Source organism: Neofelis nebulosa, chromosome 6, assembly GCF_028018385.1.
Source record: "Neofelis nebulosa isolate mNeoNeb1 chromosome 6, mNeoNeb1.pri, whole genome shotgun sequence".
Lineage (NCBI taxonomy): Eukaryota > Metazoa > Chordata > Mammalia > Carnivora > Felidae > Neofelis > Neofelis nebulosa.
This window is the reverse complement of record NC_080787.1, coordinates 64,666,375-64,690,032: the sequence shown is the minus strand read 5'-3', so window position 1 is coordinate 64,690,032 and position 23,658 is coordinate 64,666,375.

Sequence of the window (23,658 nt, the reverse complement as noted above, 5' to 3'; positions counted from 1 at the left end):
GGCTATAATGAGATATCACCTCACATCTGTCAGAATGACTTTAGAAGTAGATATTTGTTAAATTTCTTCATGAAGGATGTTATGTATTTAAGAATATACTCAGTGTTATTTGCATTCAAAAGGTGAAGAGAGCAATTGTCTGGTGGTAAATTATTTCAAAAAAACATATTTTTAAAATACTCTTGTATGCATATTCAGGTGTTTGTGATGAAAATGAGTAAATATCTTTGAAAACTCTTCTTTTGTCATTTCTCCTCTGATTAGAAAAACTGGTAAAATGTTAGAACGCTGCCAGCTTGCTGCAATAGAAAGAACAAATTACAGTCACAAGACTTTACGGCATTAGTCTAGTCTACAATTCTTTTAAATTCTGATGAAATTCAATTTTTCATGCACTGACACTGATGGACGGTTGTTATTTTTAGATCCAGTGCTGTAACAACAAGTCACCAGTGTTAGAAGTCTCCTGGCTAACATGGTGGCCGTTACAGCTTTGATTGAGATTGCTCCTGACATAGGTCAGGCAGAGCAGTAGACTGGGTCATGCTGTCCTGGCAGCTGGCTTCTTTCGTGCCCTTGGTGCTCTAAAGAAATATGAACCTAAATCAGACCATGCAGCATTGTGGTGGTAATCATTTCTAATGGAGTGTGGTTACAAGATGTTGCAGAAATATATATATCATTCCACCCTGGTAATATATCTTCTTTCCATAGAGCAAACACTGCCCTATTTAGTAAGAATGGCTACATTCATCTTGATCTGCCTTGGGTGTTAAACTTTGCATGGTTGCTGAACTGATTTCCTAAACAAAAGGCAGTAGAATACTAAAACATGTTGGTATACAAAGAAACAAAAGCTTTCTACTTATATAAGGATTGAATGTCATAGCTCTTTCTTTCATTTCCAGAGGAGTATCCAGTCATTCAAAGAGTAAATGCTCTTGTTACATTTTGTTTTACATGGTTCTTAAAGACACTTCAATATTAATGATACCTACAGTTAGGAAGGAAAGTACAATAAAGTTACTAAGATGCTTTCTTCAAAATTTGACTTACAAGTATTACAGTCACTTCCTCCTATTCAGACTGAAAAAGAAGCAACAGGACAGACAGCAAATGAAGTCTTATCCCATGGCAGAGAGGATGGATACCAACTTAGCACTCATTCTCTTCATCTTCTTTAGTAATACAGCACCAATTTTACTTCATTTAGCAGTGTGCCTGCCAAAACACAGCTTGCATTTTGTAGCTTTCCTTGCCACAAGGAGTGAATGCAGTGTAAGTGGAAGGCACTAGTTAAAGCTTATGAGGACCACCTTTGAGAGGGTCCCAATTTAGCTAGCAAGTCCCTTATTTCCCTTATCTTCCTCCTTTCTCCTCCTGATTGCTTGACCCCAGATAGAATGCCTGGGTCTTCAGTCAGCATCTTGTGAAAGTGAGGTAAACTCACATAAGAAAGTCATCTACTGAGAGTGGTTGAGCAGAGGGGCACCTGGGTGGCTCAGTCAGTTAAGTGTCCGACTTTGCCTCAAGGGTCATGATCTCAGGGTTCGTGAGTTCCAGCCCAGCATCAGGCTGTCTACCGACAGCACAGAGCCTGCTTAGAATCCTACATCTCCCTCTCTGCTCCTGCCCTGCTCATTCTCTCTCTCTCTCAAAAGATATAAATAAATTTAAAATAAAGAATGGCTGAGCAGAAAGACAGAAGGAGCTGCTATAGACTGCTTTCCTCCTGATTTCTTTTGAGAGAGAAAAATATAGTAACATGTGTAAGCCACTGTAATGAACAGTCATCTACTACCAGAATTTTATTTCAACCTAGTTTCAGATTCTGAGAATGGGATGCATTTCTTCTTATATATACTCACGATAAATTGTGGCATTGCCCTGTTAGCATTAGATTTCGTCAGATAATTGTTCAGACCCACTATGATTATGGAGACCATGTTGTCAAGCATAAGAATGGCCTCCACTGTCTGGCTCTGGGTAGCAATCACTCCCTACCTTCTCCCTGTACGTAGTTATATGTTAACAACCCATGCTTGTTCAGTAATTCCTTATTTATGATTAAGTTGCACTAAGGCCAGTGCTATGAGATAATTCACAATGTTTCTTGTGTGCATGACAGTGCTATAAGATAATTCACAATATCTTTTGTGTGCATGAAAAATATGGGTTAAACAGAAATTTTGGCTGAGAATCAAAACATCTGCTTTCTTTAAAGTGGGGAATAATAACTAGGCCAAAGATCACATATTTGGAGGAACAACTGGACAGAATGAATTGGAAACTTTGGTTCCAACTTAATTATTTTGTTCCGTGTAGATTCTGTTTATATTGTCTGTCTTAATTAGTAAACACTTGAGGGCACAATTCTATACATTCTATTCCTTCTGTGATTAGATGTGTCCTTGGGGTAATTATCATTTAATTTTTGAATTGTTTTTGCATATTTGGTAAAGGGGGTTTTATATTAGAAAATACGTAGATTCATGGGGCGCCTGGGTGGCTCAATCGGTTAAGCATCTGACTTTGAGTCAGGTCATGATCTCACAGTTCGTGGGTTTGAGCCCAGCGTCTGGCTCTGTGCTGACAGCTTGGAGACTGGAACCTGCTTCAGATTCTGTGTCTCCCTCTCTTTCTGCCCCTCCCAACTCTCTCTCTCTCAAAAATAAATAAACATTAAAAAAAAAAAAAGAAAATATGTAGATTCAAGAATGTTTAAGTGTGCCAGGCAAAGTGGCAGCAGTATAGTTTATGAATATCCCTAAATCATTCCACAAAATAAAACATAAAAAAAATAAAACTAAGAAAAATTATTACGTCCAACTTATACAATAAAACCAAGTGACATGGTAACTCCATGAACCCCAAAATATGTGCAGAGAAGTCCAAGTCACTGAGGAATAATATTAGGAAAATATTTTTTTTAAATATCCGATGGCCTAATCATAGCTTAACAAAAATATGTCCAAAATCTTATAAAAGACACAAAAATAGCTTAAGAAAATTAAAAGGCGTATCATGCTCTTAAATAAGAAAATTCAACACCATAAAAATGTCACTCTTTGCTAAGCTAACTCAATGTAAAACTAATAAGAATACTATTAAGATCTGTTTTTATTTGTTTGAGTCAGACAATCAGTTTGAAAAACAATATAACAAGAGTATCCAGGAAAACTTTAAAAAGAATGGCTTTGAGAGGTTGTATTCTTACCAAATGCTCATATTTAAAACCTCAATAATTAGAAAGATTATGATAATGATGTATTAATAGATAGCAGAACCAACAAAGCAAATAAAATAATATACAAACAAGTTTTATGTATAAATATAAAATGCAGAGATGTTAGCTTCTTTAATTTGCAGGAAAAATGGTCTTTTTAATAAACTTTAAAGGGATAACTGGTTTACTGTATGAAAATATATATAATTGAACACATTCTCATAATCTAAAGAAAATTAATTCCAAACTGACCAGATACTTATATCCAAAAATCTAAAATATTCAAGTAGTACAAGGAAACATGGATAAATTTAAGTTGGGAGTGGAATAATTTTTTTCCTACTGATGCTTTAAAATCCAGATGCAACAATAGAATGATTGATAAACTTCACTTACAAGCAAAGTTTTGGATGGCTAAAACACCATACAAAATTTTATTTGCTAATGTTATTAGAGACCAAAAGTAATATCCTTAATATATAAAGAGCTTTGAAAAATTGAGAGAAAAAGCCTGAAAACTTGATTGAAGCAGGTAGGAAATATGAATGGAATTCACAAAAAAGGAATGTGAATTGTCTTAATGGTATAAAAAAGAGACTCAACATCATTCATAGTAATAGATGTAAATTAAAACTACATTCAGGAGAGTATTTTCTATTTTACAAGTGGGTAAAATCCCAAAGTTTGACCACACATTTTTCTGTTGAGACTGTAGGTAAATAAGCTGTTTTATATATCACTTCAAGGAATATAAAATAATTCAACCAGAGGGGAATTTAACACTATGTAGTAAAATTACATATGCATTTATCTTTCGATTCAACAATCACACTGCTAAGAATCTATCCCAAAGACACACTAGAAAAGCAAACAACAAGCAAAAAAGACAAATGCATAATTTATAAGAGCATAATAGAAAGAAAAACCAATATGGAATTAATTGAATATGCCATGAAACATCCATTCAATGTTTTATTATGCAGCTTAAAAAAGAAAAGGAATACAGACTGTCTCTAAATACTTCTATGGAAGAATTTCAGGTTATATTTTTCTAGTTTAAAATTAGAGAGAGAAACGTGTCAGATTAAATTTCCATTTATCTAAGAAAAGAACAAGTTGAAACTTAATATATAGTTATGTTCAATTTTCATTTTGTTTTTGATATGCAGTAGTTGCATTTTTAAAAATTTCTACTGGTATAAAATTATGCAAATTATTTATGCAAGCTTAAAGTCAAATCAACAAAATTAGATTTGTTTAAAGAAATGAATTTCCTATCTTTGACCTTGCCAGCCTTTTTTCCTCTCTTCCTTGAATGATCATTTTATTATGTGAAGCTTCTGTGGCCTTCTATGAGTTTAAACACAAACAAATATGTAAATGTATGTATGTACATGGGGGTATACGTATGTGTTGTATAAGTGTTTGTGTGCGTATTACACTGGATGTATGAGCATAGAGAAAATAACTACTATAATTTATTTTTTTCAGTTATAAAATGTGTTTACTTGTAAATGCATTTGGTCATCCCAACACTTCACATTCAAGAACAGTTTATCTCAGCCATGGTAGTAATAGTAATACTGTTCATTACATATGTGGCACTTTTCTAAGACTTTTTGCACAGAGAGGTTAAACAACTATCCTGACGTTACCACACATGGTAAATTGCCAAAGGAGGATTTATACACAAGCATTCTGAGCCCCATCCCAGGTCACTAACCACTATGCATACTGCCCATATTGTAAGGGTACAATTGGCCATCTTCACTATTGGCATGTTAGGAGAGGAAATTAAGAATCTTAAGAAAAGTCTTTATGGATAGGAAGAAAAAGTTCTCAAACTAATGACCTAGAACTGGAGTGCTCTTCTCCAGTTTCCCAAGCAATGAGGTATTCACACAGTTTTGGAGACTTTGACAGTCTGGAGTAATTCCAGGGCCCTTGGAACAAAAAGAGAGGAGTTTTACAATGATGATATACTTAATATGCATGGAGACTTCTTGCATAATTCAAAGTTACTTTAAAACACAGTATTTGACTGTATTTCCATAGTGGGAAATACCCTAAAAGAGAGAAATGAAAAAAAATCTTAAATTATTTTCGGTATCAAATTGTTACAGTAGTGGCAGTATTGTTTATTATAAGACATGCATAAAAGTCATAGCACAAAGCAAATGAATTCTTGTTACGTAATATTAGGAACTGAGATTTCTGATATAGTGGAACAGGGAATAGTATGTTTATTAGTTTCCTATGGCTGTTGTAACAATTTATCACATTTTTTCGATGGCTTAAAATAAGTTATTCTCTAAGAGTTCTGTAGGACAGAAGTCTGAAGTTTCACTGGGATAGAATCACTCTGAAGAATTAGTTTCCTTGCCTTTTACTTCTTCTAGAGGCACATTTCTTAGCTTGTGATCCCTTTCTCCACCTTCAAACCCAGCACTGTAGCATTTTGCTTCAGTGATCACATTGCCTTCTTCTATGTCAAATCTCTGTCAGTCTTACTCTTAAAGAATATTTGTAGTTTCATTTATAGCCCATGTAGACAATCTAGAACAATCCCCATAATTCAAGATCCTTAATTTAAGCACGTCTGTTATGTCCCTGTTACTATATATAATACACATGGGTTCTATGGGTTAAGACCTGGGTATCTTTGGGACCATTATCTAGCCTACAATAGTCTACCTTCTGCCCCAGCAATTCACATACAAACCTTGTACAAAACACCTTCACTTATTCTATCATCCTAAAAAGTATCAACCTATTACAGCATCAACATCAACATAAATATTGTCATCTCAAAAGTCTCAAATCTCACCTAAATAATAAATCAGGTATTATTTGAGTATGATCCATCCTGGTAAATATTCCTTTCTATCTATTAGCCTATGCAACTAAGAAACAAGTTATCTCTTCCCAAAATACAATGATAGGTCAGGCATAGAATAACAATAGACATCTACCAAAGGGAAAAAGGCAAGGAATAAAGGTATCACTTAACTATAGTAATAATGTTTCTCCAGAAAAACTGAATCAAAAGAGTGTGTGTGTGTGTGTGTGTGTGTGTGTATAAAAGAAAGAAAAAAAAGAGAAAGTGAGATTCTGAAGAATTGTCTCATGCATATGTAGGAACTGGACAGTCCAAAATCTGTAGGGAAACCAGCAGGCTGTATACCCAGGGAAGACCTGATATTGCAACTTGAGCCCAGAGGCAGTATGGAGGCAAAATTCCTTCTACCCCCAAAGACCCTCAGTCTTTTTTCTCTTTAAGGCCTTGAACTTACTGAATGAGTCCTACTCACATTATGGATGGAAATCTAATTTACTTAAAATCTACTTTTAAAATTTTAGTCTTTTCTAAAAAAAAGATCTTCACAGTGACATTAAGACTGGAGAATCTGTTTCCCTGCCCTTTCAAGTTTGAGGAGCTGCATTTTTTTTTTTTTTTTTTTTTTTTTTGTCTTATGGTCAAGATGTGTTCTAGCTCTGTAAACCTAAAAAGCTAAAACAATGACCCAAACAGCAATGATGACATTTAGATAACCGATTATGTTTTCCAAACACCCATTTCTACTCGAAACAATGGCTCCTGAGAGAGGTGATTTATTTTAGAAGTGATGAGGAATATACAGATGAGCTTGGGACATTTTGTCACACCAGAAATCAAAGATGCTATCAAAGGCAACTGAGGTCATATCAAGAAGACTCAGGGACCAATGTAAAGACGGCTGATGTAACGAGGGGCAATGTGACCACTCATTAAAATAACTTCCATGGAGGGGTGCCTGGGTGGCTCAGGCAGTTAAGCTTCTGACTTTGGCTCAGGTCATGATCTCATGGTTCATGAGTTTGAGCCCCACATCAGGTTCTGTGCTGACAGCTCAGAGCCTGGAGCCTGCTACAGATTCTGTGTCCTCTTCTCTCTCTGCCCCACCCCTGCTTGTGCTCTGTCTCTCTCTGTCTTTCAAAAATGAATAAACATTTAAAAAATAAATAAATAAAATAACTTCCATGGAGTGAAGCACATTAAATTCATCAATTAATGACACTAAAAATTAAACATCACAACTAACTAATCACCTTTAAAAACTATTGAAGAACAAACTAATTATTTGGAGAATTGGTTAATAAAGGGGAGAATATAAAAAATTGTCCTTCTCTATAAACAGTGAAGAAAAACAAATATTTGATGAAGAAAAGTTGCTATTTATAAAAATATTTTAAACACTTCCGGGTGGCTCAGTCAGTTGAGCATCTGACTCTTGATTTCAGCTCAGGTCAAGATCTCAGGGTCCTGTGATCAGGCCCTGCCTTCCAGCTCCATACTGGGTTTGGAGGTTACTTAAGAGTTTCTCTCTCCCTCTCCCTCTGCCCTTCCTAAGTGCATGTGTTCTCTCTCTCTTTCTCTCTCTCCCTCTCAAAAAAAAAGTTAATAAATAAAATATAAAATTTGAACATTACCATTTTGCAAACCTTGTTGAAAGGAAAAACATATAGCAATGATCACCAGTAGCCATTATCATAACAAAAGGAGAGATGTTTTACATTATGTTCATTTTTATAAAAGTTCATAATACCAGGTATGTAGTAAATATAGTCTAAATATGATCAAGAGACTGTCTGTAATCACTGACTAATAAAAATTCAGGTGACAGAGTAAGACACCAAATGATCAAAGAAGCCAAATTCAGACATCATGATGATTCTCAGTATAATCATTCTATATATTTTTTTAAAGTAAAACACAAAAAAGAGGGAGCTATGGGTTAGAAGAGACTTAAGATAAATATAATCCAATTGCAAAGTTTGGGCATTATTATGATTCATATCCAAATAAAATATTTAGAAAATAATAGTTGACAAGGCCATTGAGCAAATTTGAATACTGACTATTTTATATTAATGAATTACTGTTATTATTTTTGAAGGTGCAATAAATCCCTGCCTTAAGGGTATATGCCAATTATTAATGAATAAAATAAAAGAAAGTCTGAACTATCCTTTAAAATGCTATTGGGGAGAAGAGAATTGTAAAGGGCACAAATTAATCAAGATTGTTGATGAGTTTCGGATGTTGAATTTAGGTGATGAGTACTTGAAGTTTCATAATACTCTTCTATTTTTGTAATATTTGGATTTTTTTCCTAAGAAAAAATTTTGTAAAATTTTATAAGTTAGAAAAATTCTTAGTATTATACCTTTAATGCTGTCATATCTCACATACCTAGATAATAAAAGTGATTATTTGGGAAAGTACATATATCTAAGTCCAACATGTAAAATTGGTAAATTGAAAATCTGCATCTTATTTTGCTGAAAGAATGGAAACTATCATGCCAGAGAAACCTCAATATTTTTCCACTAAATATACTAAACTGAATTTATTTGCTACCAATTTTCTGTCTCCCTTTCTGTTAATTCCGATGTTAATTAAACTCCCCCTCCTTCTATCAAGACTAGACTTTCTATTTCTTCAGTGTATCCCATACACTTCTTTTTAATCAAGAAGTTTGGTCCTCAAAACATTCCTTCCTTCTAAACCTTTCCCTATACTTTGAACCCAATACTACAGGATACAACCATGCTACTACTTGATTTGCCCTTTGAAAGAAAGAATGAAAGAGAAAGAAAGAAAGAAAGAAAGAAAGAAAGAAAGAAAGAAAGAAAGAAAGAAAGAAAGAAAGAAAGAAAGAAAGAAAGAAAGAAAGAAAGAAAGAAAGAAAGAAAGAAAAAAGAACAGGAGAAAGGAAGGAAGAAGGAAGGAAGGAAGGAAGGAAGGAAGGAAGGAAGGAAGGAAGGAAGGAAGGAAGGAAGGGAGGGAGGAAAGAAGGAAGGAAACTGGAGAAATAAGAAGCAAAGGTTATCTGTTACTGAAAAACAGACACTATTGGACTTTGATCCCTGAGAGAAAGGAAATAAATGTTCTGAGCCTTATAATCAGCTAGCTTTCTACACAGTTCCCAGACTGCAGAGTAAAAAGGAAATGCCCAGGCAAAGGATGGCAGTCTCTCTGAATTGGAGAGACAGAAACCAGAGTTCAGGGAGATTGAGATAATGGGATTTGGTGGAGACTGGCACTAGAACAGAGAGAGTTTTGAAGAGAAAGCTCCAGAAATCTGCAGAGTGTTCCTGGGATCTTGGATTGAATCATATTCTGCAAATGTATAGGGTGAAACTCCACAAGGCTAGAAAATAAATGAAATATGGAGAGCCATGAGCTGAACTTGAACATAATACCAGATAAAAGAGGGAGAACTCCCAGACTCATGTTTTGAGGCCAGTATTATCTTGATACCAAAACAATAAAAACACATTAAAATAAGAAAAGATATCTTAAGGCCTATATTCTTCATAGATATAAAATAGAAATTCTTAAATTATTAGCAAATCAAATACATTAGTATATAAAATGGTAAAAACATAACCAAGTACATGGTTGGTTTCCCCTGCAAAACTCAATGTAATTCACAAATATTGATAAATAAAGAACAGTAACGATTACATCATTAGGTGCAGAAATATCATTTAACAAAATTCCACATCCACGTATAAATAAACTCTTGGCAACCTAAACTTATATAGAAATATCCTCAACTTGGTAAAGAGAATATTCAAAAATTCTATGCTATTATTATACTTAGTGCAAAAGACTAAATATTTTTTTCTCTAAAACTGAGGAAAAGGGAAAAGATATGTGTTCTCACCACTTCTATTCAACATTGTACCAATGATTCTAAACAGTGAAATATGTCAAGAAAAGTGTGTACTTAAAACATTTTGGAAAATATGAAGTTAAACTGTTCACACACAATCTGATCCTTCACATGAAAAACCCCAAGGAATCTACAAAAATAGTGACTATGATTAGTAAATAAATTTAAACTCATCTATGGGTACGAAGTAATGCAAAAATTTATTACATTTGTATATTTTACCAACAAACTATTAGAAAATGAAATTTTATAATCATATTTACAATAACATCCCAAAGTATATATGATTTAGAAATATATTTACCATAATATGTGCATGATCTTGTACAAGGAAAATTCTGAAACAGTGCTTAAATAAATTAAAGACCTATAATCTTATGATTAATTTTCAGTTAATCAACCTAGTTGGCCTAGGTCCCTGGTCTGTGTCATTCACTAGTATTTCTTACCTTTTTCTCTCCCTTACTTAGGTGAGACCGGTAGGCTAGAGGGATCTGGAATTGGGGATTTGCCTTTCTGCCACCATGAGTTAAGGTTCTGATAAAGTCCTTTTCACTGGAGAGTAGGCTTTTGCTTTGGAGAATAAACTCCTGTATTTAAAAATATATTTTCTATCTCCACTTTCCCTGTCAGTCTTGTGGCAATTTTTCTTGAATATAGTAGGGTACCTGGAAGTAAAACTCACAATAATGTGGACCAGTAAAAATCAGTGATTGCCAAAGATTTGTGGGGAAGAAGCAATGAAAAGTTGAAGCACAGATTATTTTCAGCGTGGTGAAACTACTCTGTATTATACTATAATGGTGGATACATGTCAATATAAATTTGCCCAAATCCATAGACTATACACCACCAAGAGTGACCTTCCTGTAAACGATGGACTTTGGGTGATGATGATGTGTCAATGTACGTTCATCAATTGCAACACATGTATTGCTGTAGTAGGAAATGTTAGTAATGGGGGAAACTTTGCATGTGTGGGGGCAGGAGGTACATGAAAAATGTACCCTCTGCTCAATATTGCTGTGAACCTAAAACTTCTCCAAAAATGTATTTAAAAATTTTTTAAGTTAAATGTTCTTACATAATATAATTTTTATAGTATATAATACAAATACATAATACAAAATAAAGATAACTGAAAAGTAAAAGAGATTCACACACATTTTCTCTGCTTAACACATAAATATATTCATAAATTCATCACTATGTAGAGAAAAATATTCCTTTAATAAAAGCACCCTTTAATTTAATAAATCAAACATGCATGTGATTGACTAGATTGATATCATCTCTTTTTTGCTATAGTCATTGCATTGATTGGGTTTTGGCAAATTTATTTACTTCATAAGATTTTGTAAATAGTGGGTTATTCTAATCAGAACATTAGAAAGATTGAATTTTTACATTCATAAATCTGACCACATTAATATTTTCTTCCCAGAAATGGTAGTAATATCAGGAAAGATATTTTTTCTTTGGTAGCATTTATTCTTCTATGGCACATAGTATTGAAAAATAGAAATACTATTGATTTAAGTACTCCGCGTTTAGGAATAGATTGATGAAATCTCAAACTCTATATTTCAAAATGTTTATTCAAAAGGAATTTGTCAGATTTCTGACCTGTGCTGTACATGTTTGTATTATCTTCAATGATTCATCTCTCTTGATTGTTTTAGCCACCCCTGCAACTGCCTTGTTTCTTCATAGTCTACAGTTGTTATTTTTTGCTCCTGTGTGCCTGTGTGGGAAGGGGCCTGTCTGGTAAAATATCCTTGAGAACAGATGTACTTGAAGTGATTTCAATTAACTAGAAAAGACTTCCTTCTTTATAAAATCCTTAATCTACCATGTGGGCAAATAAATCAAACATGAAGTAGGGAGAAGCTAGAAAAAAAGAGTGAAGAGGAAGTAGGCTTTAGTTAGAGAAAACAATATATTATTTTGTGTAAGATCAATAATAGCACATTTAGTCTACTCATAGATACCTGCGTTAAAATTAATGAAACGTTAACAGAATATTACATGCGCAAGGTTATCAAAGATAGACTATTAAATATTTTAAATTGGCACTTCCCTAAAAACTTTGTTAAATCATATTGGCTTGCTTCTTATGAAATTCAAGATTTTCTAGTTACTGTTAGGCTACCTTTCTATTATTTAAACTTTGGCTAGAACATATGGAGACACAAAGAAAATGCAAGGCCAGAGGGAGTAAAGAAAGAGCTAAATGATTTCAGATATTTAAACCATTACTAAAGGAAAGGTTATAGAGACTAAAGAAAGGGTAGACACTGCATAAAGAACAAGAAAGAAAGAAAGGACCACTGGAAAAAGTTCATATTGAATAAAGACATGTTTTAGCTTCTACATGTGATATACATCTCCACTATCTGTCATACCATCAAAGAAAAACAAGGTCTTCTATCCATTATCCTATCCCAAACACAAGAGCTTTTTTAGAATGAAAAAATTGCCAACCTCTGCTCTTCCCTATAAATTTATATCTTAATTCAGGGGTCTCAAATTACATGGCCCACAGCCTAAATTTAGTCTGCCATTGGTTTTTACATTTTTAAATGGTTGGAAAAAATAGATGGAATACTAGCAATTCATAATATATAAAAATGATATGAAATTCAAATAGGAGTTTTCATCAATAAACTTTTATTGGATATGGCATGCTAATATGTTTATGTTAATTTTCTGTGGTTGCTTTTGCATTACCACAGCAGAGTTGAGTATGTGTCACAGAGACCTTATGGTTCACAGAGCATAAAATATTTGTAATCTGTCCTTTTGCAGAGAAGATGTGATAACCCTTGTTCCTATTCAACAAAGGACTTTGCCAGGAAGCAAAAACTAGCAACATGGCTAGTTTCACACTTTATAGGCCCATTCATCATTTCTTCCTTACCTAAAATTAATTCTCATTTGTATGTGCATCTTCTATTCTCTCCATAACATAATAAAATCTTATAGGGTAAGTTCTATGCCTCATATGTATTCTAGTTATCTTTTCCATCAACATTTCTGTAGCCCTTACAGTTCATACACCCTCAAATAGTATAAGTAGACATGTAAATAGCATATTTGGTGATAATAAAAACCATCCTTAATGATAAGAATTAATCTCTTCCTACTCTTAATTTCATCGTTGGTTTCTGGAGATAGTGTTCTCACAAGATGAGGCTGAATAAATGATGAATAAAATGAAAAATTTATTTTAACATATTTCATTCTCTTGTCATGCATGTGTTTAAATTTTTTTTCCAAAAGCGAGTTGTTTTGTGTATGTTGCTATTTTCTAATACTTATTTCCTGAGTTGTGATGATACTTGTATTATCAAAGTAATTTAAAAGTATTCAGAAAAGTAGGAAATTATTAATTTACATGTCCAAAGACTTCTCTGTGGTCCCTTGCACTCTCAAATTAAACAAGAGTGAATGCACTAGGAAAGTTGAAAACTCATATTGATTCTTTAGAATAAATTGGTGAGATGTGAAGAAAAACACCTTTCCTAGGTTTTTGCACTGCAGGGCACATTGCTTTCAGTCCTTCACTGATCTAGGTGGTTGAGTGTGGCCAGCATGTCAAACTTAAGTTTTCAGGCCATTTTCATCCTTATGATGGGTAGCATTAGAGGAGAGTGTGGTTTTTCCCATAAATATTGTAAATGAAGGTATTAGAACATTAGCAATGCATGTGATGGCAGAGATAAAGAGTAGACTAGTATTTAAACAAGTTTCCCTTTACAGTTTTCTAAAAATACAAGTAAAGGCTTGAGCTTGGAATAGAACAAGTGACAGGAGGCAGAAAATTATGGTTTCATCCACACTAAAACCGTGGTTGTGGTGGCGGAATTTGGACCTAGCACTTAGCCACATGTGGGAGCATTTTCACTATAGCTTCCTGAATCTTGCACTTGTGCTGTCATGGACTAAAACAGGATATTGTACAAGCTGATAGATTTCTTGAAACACAACCAGAAATATAGAGAAATTACTTTTTTGAAATTACTTTTTCCCCCAGAGAATATTGAGTTTGAGACTACGTGTTCCAGAGGGAAAAACAGAAGTATATAGCAATGTGTGAGTTAACTAAATAGAAGTGGGAAAAAATGTCCTAGTGAAATTACTGGTTAAACTTTGTCTTTTCCTTAATCTGTTCTTATGTATATCTGGGTTTGAAAGCAATTGGAGACAATTCTGAAAAAAGGAGGCAAAGTCCAGGAAGGGATTTGTTCAAGGCTCCAGCACTTTTCTACCAATCAGGGTGTGATAATCTGGTGACTTGTGTACCTGGTCTTGGATAGGATTTAAACAATGCTTCAAAAGTAATATACACTATAAGCTGGTCTCAGTGAATGTTGTGAAATGAACAAACTTCAATATGAGAAGGTTGGAGCAAATAGATCACTAGGACACCTTCAAGTTTTAACATTTCCTGTGATTCATTCTCTCCCACTAGGACTGTGGGAAACATTAATTGCAATTGTCCATCTATATTGGAAAACACTACTGCAGAACACCATACCATTTGCTGAAACGAATTTTGAAGGTATCTACACAAAATATTGCACCCTTTACTGTGATAACTAATCCAGTGACATATGTACAAATAATGGACTGAACAAAGGCCTGAGTAGAAGAATAAATATACATTCATTTTTCATGATAAAATAAAGAATGGATAGAACAGAAAACATAGGAAATGTTATTCCATGGATGTGAGAAAAGGACCTTAAGCTGTGGTAAATTTATACCATTCACATTTTTAAAAAGCTGAGCAGTAGAGACATGTTTAAGCAAGGCATAAAAACATTTAGGAAGCCCTGCACTAAGACTCTTCATCGATTTAAAGCTCCATAGAGTATTAATTCCATGTGGAATGGTTTTACTTTTATTTTTTTTTAATTTTACTTATTTATTTTGAGAGAGAGGGAGAGAGAGAAAGAGAATGAGAAAGAAAAAGAAAGAGAAAGAGAAAAAGAGAAAGAGAAAGAGCCTTGAGTACATGGCGGGGGGGTGGGGGGGAGCAGAGAAAGAGAGGATCCCAAGCAGGCTCCACACACAGTGCTCTAATTCTTGAACCATGAGATCATGACCTGAGCCAAAAGAGTTGGATGGATGCTTAACCGAATGTGTTACCCAGGTGCCCCAGTTTTACTTTTCTTAAAGAGAATGCTGAGAAGCATCATTGTGTGTTGGTCCCAGTAAGGTGCTACTGATTTCCTGCTCATACTTGCAGGCCTAGTAGGTGAGATTAAAACTTAGGCACACACAGAACTCTGGTTACTTTCAGAGTTTAAGATAATCAATAAAAAACTCAAAGTATATTAAGATTATATTTGACCCTTGAGCTGCACTTCTTGGATTTGACACCCCAAGGGCAAGGAGCTCTGGATCACCTGGCTCCTGGTAACTTTTCCTTTTTTTTTTTTTTTTAATTTTTAATCTTTTAGTTTTTTAATTTTTTGCATATTTTATGTAGCGACCTTTGCTGAAATTCTTTATATGCCTTTTTAAAAAATATTCTTTTATCCTCTGGGGCACCTGGGAGGTTCAGTCAGTTAAGCATCAGGCTCTTGATTTCAGCTCAGGTAATGGACTTTTGACTTAAAAAAAAGAAGAAAAAGTTATTTACTTTGAGAGATAAAGAGAATGAGGGAGGAGCAGAGAGAGAGGGACAGAGAGAATCCCAAGCAGACTCCATACTGTCAGCACAAAGCCTGTTGTGAGGCTCTCTCTCATGAACTATGAGATCATAAACCTGAGCTGAAATCAAGAGTCCAACACTTAACCGACTGAGCCACCCAGGCTCCCCTATAAATAAATAAACTTTAAAAAAACTATTTTACCCTCATAATAGTCTATAAGATAAGAATTACTCTAATTCTAAATGTTGTAGATAAGAAAATGAGATTTGGAAACAGGAGGTAATTTTTCCAGGGTCACAGTGGTAACAATGGGTTGGTCAGAAATCTTGATGCGCATTTCTTTTATCACTTTGTCCAAGTCTTTCACAACGATAACATTTTACTGAAGAACAGAGGACCTAGAAAGGCAGAATTCCAGGACTAAAGATGACTTTGGAGAGGTCAAATTCAACTTCCTCTTTTTTTTTTCTTTGAGCAATTTGAATTTGGTGAAATATTAAGTGACTTATTCAAGGTCAGTAGATGATGCAGAACTAGATCCCATATCTCCTGAATCCTGTGTACCCATCTGACTATATAAACTACTTGTATTTGCTTTCACAACAAAATATTTCTTCTGTCCACTGAGCATCTTTATTCTAATGTAGGTACCTTTAAAGATACTCAGTGCCTGCAGACCAAGTAATGCAATTTTATGAAATGTTTATGTAATGATATGATATATATATATATATATATATGTTTAAAAATAATTACATAAGTTTTCAGTGAACCCTTCTTGCTGTTGTTACTGGCATAACAAAATTTTAATCTCCATGTAGCTTGTTAAGGAGGTATCATTATAAACTATATTACAAGCTATCCAAACACATGAAACTAAATTGATTCCTATGCCCCTCAAATCACCAATCTTGAAACAAAATCAGAAACTTGGCAGGATGAGCTTAAATTCTTAAATGAAAAGACTCAAGCACTACAATCTGAACTACAGACCTCTAAAGCTCTCTCAGGAGTTTTAATTAAGAATATGCTATTCTCTTCAAGAAAGGGAGACACACTTTAAAACTTTATGGGGAAAAAAAAGCAATAGATCTTAAATCCATGTGAGAACTCAGAGAGAAATACTACATACTAATCCTATTGCTATAATTGAAGCAATTTTGAAGATTTAATTCTCACTCCTCCCTTTTTGCCAAAGGCTAATGCTTTTGCATGCCAATGATAAGGTTCAGTACCCACATGAGCTCAGAGATGTCTTCCTTGGGGCTTTAGGAAGCAATGTTGTAGATAAAGATAGAATTGCCTCTATTATATGAAGAGGAATTATGTATGCAATATAAAATGCTTTTTTTCCCTTTTAATTATCCCTTTGCTTTTTATTCAAAGGTCTTTGAGAGTTCTCCCAAAGAGGCGCTATTTTACCTTAGACAACCCTTTCCATTCTCATCCACTGTGATTGATTTGCCATACCACTGGAAATAAGAAAGAAAGAAAGAAAGAAAGAAAGAAAGAAAGAAAGAAAGAAAAAAATACAGAAGACCAGATCTCACTCATTGTACAAAATTTGCCCAGAGCTCTGCTGTTTATATCATGGAGTGTTAGGAAATATATGCTGGTATTTTTTTTTTTTAATTATTAGTAACATTTAAGATGGAAGGTACTTTATTTAAATAATCTGAATTTCTAGTTTTGTTCTTTAAAAATCAAAAGATCTAGTAATATTGGAGCAGTATTTCCACATAGAAGTAGTAACTCCTACATTTAAGTGGTTTGTAATATCCCCAGTTCACCACATATCGCTGTCTTCCATTTTAACCAAATCATCTTCCATTGGTTCTATGGGCATCTGAGCTTTCCACTTCTTCAGTAAACTTTAGCATTTATGTATGTGATACTCATAGCTTTCACTATTTGCAAGCAAACTCAAGATCTAATATTGATATAAATCAATATTTCACTTTACTATGGACCCAAATTAATTTATGTCTGCTGCAGGACAGTGTGCAGGAGCATGTCATTGAGTCAGAGAGTGGGCGTAGTTTCTTTCCATTTTATTCATCTCATCACACCTTTGTCTTTCTCAGCTCATTGAATAGTCAATAACATAATAAAACAAAAATAAACAAAAATAAATATCAAAACAATATTTTTACTTTGAAAAAAGACCCCAAAGAACAATTCAAATTCAATTCTCCCAGAAAACAAGAAATAATGGTGAGAAAAAAATGATTGAGAAAACTGATGTTTTATACTGGGCTCATTAGTGGGCTAGATCCACACCATGATGAAACCACCATGGTCATTATTTGAAAACCTGAGAAAGCTGTTTTTATTATACTCCTGATGAATGTTACAACTGAAACAAAATGGTGCATCAAGAGAGAGAAGCCTTAAGTGGAAATTTAAATTTTACTTTACTTGGGATGTGAGTATAATGCCCAAGGAATATGTAACTCTCCTTAACAAAGTAGTATTAGAAAACTCCAATAGGTTGCAAAAATATTCACCAAATTACTGAGAGGCCAATGTGACTAATAAGATATTATGCAAGTAAAATTTAACTGGGAATTTTTAGGAAGTACTTTTTTGACAGACTCCTGGGTGGCTCATTTGGTTGAGCATCCCACTTCGTCTCAGGTCATGATCTCACAGCTGGTGGGTTCAAGCCCGCATCGGTCTCTGTGCTGACAGCTCAGAGCCTGGAGCCTGCTTTGGATTCTATGTCTCCCTCTCTCTCTACTCCTCCCTCACTCAGTCTCTCTCTCTCTCTCTCTCTCTCTCTCTCTCTCTCTCTCTCTCTCAAAAATAAATAAAAACATAATTTTTTTAAAAAAAGAAGTACTTTTTTGTATAACACATTTACTTATACCACAAATATTTATTGAATGACTGTTATATGCCGAGCATTCTCCTTGGTTTTATGACTCTCGCTGTCTAGTGGGGAAGATAGACATGAAACAGTTAATCACGCATATATATCACATATATAAATTTCACTGAAGGATTTGTTGTTACCAAGGGTTGGGGGAAGAGTAGGGTGGAGAATAACTGTCAATGGGTATCGAGTTTCTTTTGGAGGATGAAGAGAATATTATAACATATGGTGATAATTATAGTGGCGATGATTGCACAACTCTGTGCATATACTAAAACCACTGAATTACACACTTTAAAAGGGTAAAATTTATGTCAATTACGTCTCAAGAAAAGGTGTGATTAGGCAAAAAAAAGATCATGCTTCTTCATGGCTCAAAACTCACCTTCCATTTTAGGAGAATATTGAAAGACATTTCTATAGCTTTTGAAGACCTAGATTTTATTTTATTTTTAAAAAGTGTTTATGTATTATTTTGAGAGAGAGAGAGAGAGAGAGAGAGAGAGAGAGAGAGAGAGAACACAAGTGGGGGAGGGGAAGAAAGAGAGACAGAGAGAGACAGAGATAGAGAATCCCAAGTAGGCTTTGCGCTGTCAGCACAGAGCCAGACATGGGACTCTATCCCAGAGACCATAAGACCACGAACTGAGCCAAAACCAAGAGTGGGGCACTTAACCAGTTGAGCTACCCAGGGGTCCCTAGAAGGACCTAGATTTTAAAGGACTATAACTCTTACCCCATTCACTGTCATTTCTATATCTCATTATCAACGCTCACTTACAGGTCATTTTGACGTTCTTTAACTGCCAAATTTAATTCTTGCCTTAGTGACTTCACCCTTTCTGTTCCTCTTCCTGGAAAGCTACTGCCCTGGATAATTTCATACTTCACTTGCTTTTTTTTGTTGAAATCTTTATTGGAATGGGAAAAATTAGAAGTGATTGTCCTGAACACAATATCTGAAATTGCCCAGTTTTCCACCAACCTCACTAATCCATTTGTATTATTTATATGCCCTTATTTTATAACCCTTAATACTTTTAATATTTTATATATAATTACTTAGTTATCATTTGTATTCCCAGTCTTTCTCTGTAGAATGAGATGAATCCTCTGTTTTATTTACCTATATGGCTTTAGCAGTTTTGAATGAGTTAATAAATGGAAAGAGAAGTGAATGAATTGATAAATGAATGAATTGAATAGGCTGAATATTAAGTATGATAATTAAAACTTAAACCTGAGTTTCCTCACATGTAAAATGTGAGTAATAGTATCCCATGTTTGGGGATATTTTATTATTGAATAAAATGTGTGCAGAATACCTGACCTTAACTCTCCTAAATGATAGGGGTCCAAAGTCAACTTTTTTCTGTATAATTATAAGGGATCTGAATTTTGTTATAACATCATGGACATGATCGCATAAAAGCACTAATAATTTGCTTTATATTTAAACCATCCATACTTAAATTCCAAGAAATGAAAGATATGAAAAAAAAAAAAAGAAAGAGAAAAGGCATTCAAGAAAATACTTTGAGATCTTGAAGGTGGATATTGTTAGTGATTTCTTGAATTGCCTCACTTAATGTCAAAAAAAACCCTGGAGTAATTAGATTACTTGTCCCGTAGTACTTACTAAAGGAAAGAATTATTCAGGCCTGCTAATTTATCCATAGAAATAATCTGCAGAAAGAAGACTTGAGTGCTGAAGCAATTTTATGCTTTCAACATCTAAACGAGTGTTGCCCAAAGGAGGCCATAAAAGCTGAGGGTCTAAAAATTCTGTAACTTCTCTTGCTTTTCATTAAAATAATAACAATGGTACTGTGCTACATTTCTTCCCAAGAACTTTAAAAATATCTTGATTTTGAATAGAAGATTACCAAATGGGTCAGCATGGGAATATATGTTTTAAAGGGGTATCTGAACTCTCCTATCATTTATTCAGGTGAGGACTATATTGAAGAACAAAACAGTTTGATCTTATGTTTTCATGAAGATTGGAGTGTAATAAGGGATAGTAACAAGAAATAAACTAGCCAAAATATTTTTTTTTAAATAAGTATATATTTAAATGTGGTATATATTAGAAACAACTACATCTAGAGTCCAAGGAGAGAAAAATGGAAGTACTGCAGAAGAATTTAATTTAAGTTGTAATTAGGGACTATTTCTTTGAGGGAGTGAAATTTGGGCAAAGGCCTACAAATCTAGCTGGAGATAGCCAGGAAACATGAAGGTGTTATGAGTTGGAACCCACAACAGAAAGAAACAGCATGAACACATTCCTGAGGGAAGAGCTCATCAAACATATTTGAAAATGTGCAGTGTGACTAAGAAATAGATCTGCAGTGGGCACATTTTCTAAGATGGGGCCAGAGGGATAGGCAAGGACCAGAATGTGTGAGAATTTTGTATTTTTCTAAAAAATGCATTCGTGATGTTTTTTTCTTTCTTTTGTTTTAATATCACTTTGGAGTTGTTGATGTTGTTTTTAATAGTATTATTAGAAGACTCAGCCAGTGTTGTATTTCAAGGATTATTTATGTTTTTTCTTTAGAAGGCTATTGCTTTATTCCCAGTAAGAGGAGAGTTGGTTTGGGCTACAGTGGTAGGGCAGTATAAATGGATAGAAGTGGAGATTTATTTCAGAGGTTAAATTGGCAGAATGTGGAAGCAGGGGAAAAACACTTAACGTTATTTACTAAAAAAATGTGTATGGTGGAGGCTCTTGTGGTGTTAACAGCAACTGCATTCCAGAAACACATTCCAAGCCTTTCATTTCAATCAAGTAGCACCATTCTTGTAGCTTTCCCAAAGATCTAAAATAATAATAATATTAATAATAATATATTCTCACTTATTGTACTCATGCTATAATTTGTAATATGTATGCTTTTTACCCATTATCTCAGTATATCTTTGAAGGAACAATTTGAAAAAAGTATCACTCTTTTCACAATTTTATAATGGAGATCAGGACTTAGATCACTTAACTTGCTCATAGACTTCCAGCTAATATGGGGCTACTCTAATCCACGTTTGTCTGACTTAAAAGTCACTAATGACCATAGTTGCCAACCTTAGTCAGCATAAACATCATATAAGGTGCTACTCAAAATAGATATTCTGAAATCGCAAACCCAGTTTTATGATTCTGTATATAAGTGATTTAGCCTAAGATTCCATATTTTCAATATCCACACCAAAAGGAATCTTTTTTAAAAATTTTTAAAAGTTTATTTTTAAAGAGAGAGAGAGAGAGAGAGAGAGAGAGAGAGAGAGAGAGCACAACTGGGGAGGAGCAGAGAGAGGCAGAGAAACAAAATCCCAAGCAGTATCTGCACTGTCAGCACAAAAGCCAAGGCAGAGACTGAACCCAGGAACCATAAGATCAGACCTGAGCCGAAATCAAGAGTCAGATGCCTAACTGACTGAGCCACCCAGGAGCCACTCACGCCAAGAAGAATCTAATGAGGACCACACTTTCACACAGACTAACACATTTCTACCAGATTTTTTCGGAGCTATGTGGGTGTGTGAGGTACAAGTCTGCAATCCTACATTTCTGTAACACTCCAAATTTGACTTGGAAGGCTGCCTACTTTCTATCTCATTGGGACATTACAGCAAACACTTCCAGCCTATAAAACTAGTATTCTTAATACTCTAGCCTGCTGAAGTAAATCAGTGTCCTGGCACCTGGGAAGCCAGTATGGTGGTAAAACTTTCAGTATTCAGTGTTACTCTCATTGATTTTCCTACAAGGTATTTTTTTTCTCCTGAGATGGAGCTAGTTGAAAAGCAATGGGAAGAAGACAAGCGAGATTCCAGGACTGTGTAGGAAAGAATATCTCTCAAATAATCAATAGCTACATGAAGTAGATATGAAATATAAATTCCATCTTGTAATACTATTGCCAGCACATTCTTCTGCTTTAAGACCTGTCCTAATTCTCACGTCCAGAGGCTCTCTTTATTGTAAATTGTGATAGAATCTAGTGTGATTGTAGTATACACTCATGTCAACAAGTACTCCGTTAGATGAAACTTCCCATTTGTTTGACATATAGGTAATAAAAATTGATGCTAGAAATAATAAATGATGTATAAAGTGTTCTTTCCCTGGAAACTATAATCAATAATATTCCAAAAGAATTGTATTCTCAGCTGGCAAGCCTGTTCTTAGCTTGTGCCACCCCATCATGTTTAAATCCATAAACTCAATCATTATTTTAATCATTAACACTTATTCTAGAAACTGTAACAGAGGACAAAAAAAAAGACTGCTTAGTTTTCAAAATTATATTAATGTTTAAAATAACTTTTCTCAACATCTGGACCTTTTAAGACTTACTTATATGATTTTTTTCTACCTTTTATATTCCTTGGCATCTATCAAACTTAACACTCCTGCTGCTACAAACAATAATAATTCAAACAATAGCAGTATTATAAATGCATGTATTGCCAGACCACAAATTATCTTATTGAGAAAAATAAAGTGGAAACACTCCACAATAACTCATAAAAAGATATACCACATTAGATAAGAATTTTAAAACACTATTAGCTTCAACAGACAGCTGAAGAATGAAAATAAGATGCAACTGGGCCATCATACTACCAGACAGTAAATACTGCTTATCTTCGAGGAAAAAAGAACAACTTTTATAAAGGCAATCACTAAAGGAGTTAAGAACACAGACTAAAAAGTAAAATAAAACCAGATTCAAGTCCTCACTGTGCTATTCCCTGGTGGGATATACCTGGTAAAATGTATTTACCCTTCCTGAACTTTGATTTTGTTTTCTCTATATCTGAAGAAATATTGTTCCCCATTGGTTTTATTTAAAAAGTTATGTGAAGTAATGCAAACATTTCACAGGTAACACTCATTAGCAATGAGACAGGGAGTATGACTTTCAGGTTCTCAGAATAAATGAGTTTAAATCTGTACTATCCTAGAATATGGGAAGATTCCTGAAAACTCTGAACCTCATTTTCTTCATCTATAAAAGGAGACAAATGATAGTATTAATTTCATAGAGTGGGTTTTGAGAAGTTTCTAAGTGGAACAGTGCCAGATTCAGTGTAGGGCTCTCAATCAAAATGTGCTGTTATTAGATATTCTGTTTTTTGAGAATGCAAATTTATGGTTACTGCTCA